This window comes from Orycteropus afer, unplaced genomic scaffold (assembly GCF_000298275.1).
Source record: "Orycteropus afer afer isolate SDZICR_OR568_19922 unplaced genomic scaffold, OryAfe1.0 scaffold00167, whole genome shotgun sequence".
NCBI lineage: Eukaryota > Metazoa > Chordata > Mammalia > Tubulidentata > Orycteropodidae > Orycteropus > Orycteropus afer.
Window position 1 is genome coordinate 3,435,205 of NW_006921754.1, and position 3,920 is coordinate 3,439,124.

Here is a 3,920-nt window from a genome sequence, read left to right on the forward strand (position 1 = left end):
TTGAGGCTTAGGCGTACAGCTTTTCAGAAGGCCTCTTTCTGATCCCATTCCCACTGGAGCCACTGTTTCAGCTCTTCATGCAGAAAAGGGGACTGAGGTGAATTTTGAGGGAGCCTTTCTGAGAAGGGCCATTGAATAGCTGGAGGGGTCCAGGAGGAGATGGGCATGGGTTAGGTTGCTGCTACTGCTCTTCTGTACTGAAGAGCCCTAAAAGGATCAAGTCTTGCAGCAAGAAGGGTACTGGGGGTAGTTTGAAGTCTGGGCATTTCAGCAGAAGCCAGCCCATCCCTCCTCCTCTATGGTCTGGGCTGTGGATTTCCTATTCTGAGCAGATGTTAGTCTTAAGACTCTTGGCTTGGATTTCAAGCTCTCCAAGATGAGCAGCATGTTGCTTGTTTCTATGGGGCCCTCTCGGGGTCTGCAAGGTGGCAGCAGGCAGCTGGAGCTGCAGAAAAGGCAGCTTCAGGGGGCATAAGCATGGGCAGAAACTCCAACCGACCATCTTGAACTTTGGCACTACCAGTGGCTGGAGTCCCAGAACCACCAACTCTACCTTTAGTCTAACAACTGGGCCCTTGATCCATTCAAGCACCAGCTCCCACAGTTAGGGCCTTGGAGTCCAGAGCACAGCAATGCTGAGGGTCTAGGCTACAGAGATGCCTCCACATTCTCCTTCTCCTTACATAATATTGATTTTTCATAACCTTTGGAACCTAACTATGTCAATAAGTGAGGAGTAGGTGTGTAAGTGCAACATCTCAAACTTCTCTTTTATGGTGAATGCTATTTATATCCTGTTTAAGTAATGGTTGCCTACCCTATGGTCATTATAATATTCTTCTATGTTTTCTTCCAGAAGCTTTATTTTTTTACTGTTCAAACTTAGGTTTTGATAAAAGACATAAATAAATGAAAGGACAGTCTACTCATGAATTAGAAGACTTAATATTGTTAAAATGTCAATAATTACTCAAAGTAATCTATAGACTCAATGCAATACTTGTTAAAATTCTACAACTTTCTTTGCAGAAATGGAAAAGCCAATCCTAAAATTTATATGGAACTGCAAGGACCTCAAGTAACTAAAGTAATCTTGAAAAGAAAAAAGTAAGAGGACTCATGCATCCCAATCTCAAAACATATTATAAAACAACAGTAATCAAAACAGTCTTGTATTGGTTTAATGATAAACATGCAGACCAAAGAAATAGAATTGAAACTCCAGAAGTAAACCTATATGTCTATGGTAAATTGATTTTCAACAACAGTGCTCAATCCATCCAATGTGGGGAAGAATAGTCTCTTAATAAATGGTGTTGGGATAACTAGATTTCCACATGCAATAGAATGAAACTGGACCTATACTTTACACCATATATGAAAATTAACAAAATGAATCAAAGACATAAATGTAAGAAGTGAAACCATTAAACACTTAAAAGAAAACATCAGGATAATGCTTTGAGATCTAGTTTTAAAAAATGAATTCTTAGATATGACACCAAAAACATAAACAGTAAAAGACAAAATAGATAAATGGGAACCTTACCAGAATTCAAAACATTTCTTCATCAAGGACATTATCAAGATAGTAAAGAGACAACCTACAGATTGGAAGAAAAGTGTTGGAAACCATATATCAAATAAGAGTTTATTATCCAGAATGTGTAAAGAACTCTTACAACTTAATGACAAAAAACAAACAATCCAATCTGAAAATGGGCAAAGGACCTGAATAGAGAGATTTTTATACACAGTATTTCACAGGTACTCTGGTTATCTAGTGCCGCTCTGACGAATATACCACAAATGGGGGGGGGGGGGCTTGAACAAACAGGAGTTTATTCTCTTATAGTTCTGGAGGCTAGAAGTCCAAGTTCAAAGTGCCGGGTTCTAAGGGCTGTGTGAAAGCCCCTTGACCTTGGGCTTCAGCTCTGCCTCTTGCTCCCCGCCCACTGAAGCTAGAGGCATCTCTTCACTCAGGCAGCTACTGGCTGCCGAGGCTACCAATCCCAAAGTCAACAAGTAAAATGGCACAGTCCAGATGTTACCAAATCACACAGCAGGCCATTAATGCAAGTCCATTGAAAGACCCAAGGTTGGCAAAACATGGCAGGCTGCTGAACAATGACACAGATACATGCAGGGTTCAAGTGTGACATAAGCTAGAGACCATTCCCAAAGCTGTTTCTTATATACGGGAAGCAGACCACATACCGAAAGGCAGCTACTCAGCTGCTCAGAGTAGATTCCACCATGGAATTGATTACCATTTCATCATGGGGAATACTACATCCAGCTACCCAGCCACTCAACCAGGCCCAGCCAAGTTGACACACAAACTTAACCACCACACTGGGTAAAGTTAATTTCTTTCCATGGATGGGCAATGGGTCCAGATCATTTATTGAAAAGATCATCCTTTATACATTGAATGGCAATTTTTTAGAAAACTTAGGCAACTATTTTTGAGTGGGTCTATTTCTGAACTCTCTAATTTTTTCCATTGATTTCTTATCTATTCTTGTGCAAATTTCTCATCATCTTAACTATTGTTCACATCAGAATAACTTGATATTTGGTTGTCTTTTAGCTTAGTTCTTCTTCCTCAATATTGCCTTGGGTATTCTAAGTCATTTGCATTTCCTATAAATCTACAAATCTTCCCATGGTTGTCATTTTGCACAAAATAACAATGCTGGGATTTTAATAGCGATTACATTGATTTGGGGAAGAATTGACATTTTATCAATATTCAGTCTTCCAATCAATGAACATGATATGTCCCTCTCGTTATTTTGTTTTTTATTTCTCTCAATCATATTTGTAGTTTTCAGTAAGGGGCTTTTGTACTGTTTTAAAATATTTGTTCCTAAATAGTGCATGTTTGTGGATGTTATTTTAATGGTACTATTTCCCTGTTAAATTTCATCTCCAATATTTATTTCTATTATAGAGAAATGCATTTGACTATATTGTATTTCAGCTTTGTTGCCAATGATCTTTTAAAATTGATTATTTTTAGTGGTTTGTTTGTAAATTATTTTGAATTTCCTGCAGACACAATAAGGTGAACTCTGAATAATGACGTTCATATTAATCTTTGTTGTTGTTGTTATGTGCCGTCGAGTCAGCCCCGACTCATAGCGACCCCTCCTTGGGTTTCCGAGGCAGTTATCACTACAGAAGTAGGATTGCCCAACCTTCCTTCCGAGGAGTGGCTGGTGGGTTTGAACCGCCAGCCGTCTGGTTAGCAGGCAAGTGTCTTAGCCACTATGCTACCAGAGCTCCCATTAATCTTTATATATATATATATATATAAAATCTTTTCCCTTGCTTTATTAAGCTCCTTAAGATGTTCAGTAAAATACTGAATAGAAATACTGATAATGGGTATTGTTTCCTTATTCTTGTTCAATTTCTTTCAAGATTTGGCATTAACTTAACTTTATATTTTTTATAGATTCTTTTGTCAGACTGGGAAAATTCTTTTTTTTTTCCCCTAATATACAGAGCATTTTTTGCTTGTTTGTTTTGTTTTTAAGCTTTTAAATCATAAACAGGAGCATAATTTTATCAAATACATTGTACTGTATCTATTGAGAACTTCATATGATTTTTCATTTTTATTCTTTAATTTGGCAAATTATATTTACTGGTTTTTAAATTTTTAACCCAACATTAAAATCTAGACACAAAATACTATTAGTCATGCTCTATTTTTTTTTCTTTTGTATGTTACTAGATACAATTTGCTAATGTTCTGGGTAAGCACGGGCGGGCTGGTGCTTACTCACTGATCTGCACTGAACACTCTCCCTTCTTACCCTCTGAGAGGGATCGGGTCTCCGGGAGCAAGGTAAGCATGGGCGTAGCACAGAGTAGCAGGCCGGAAGAGCAGGAGAAAGGGGTAAAACCCA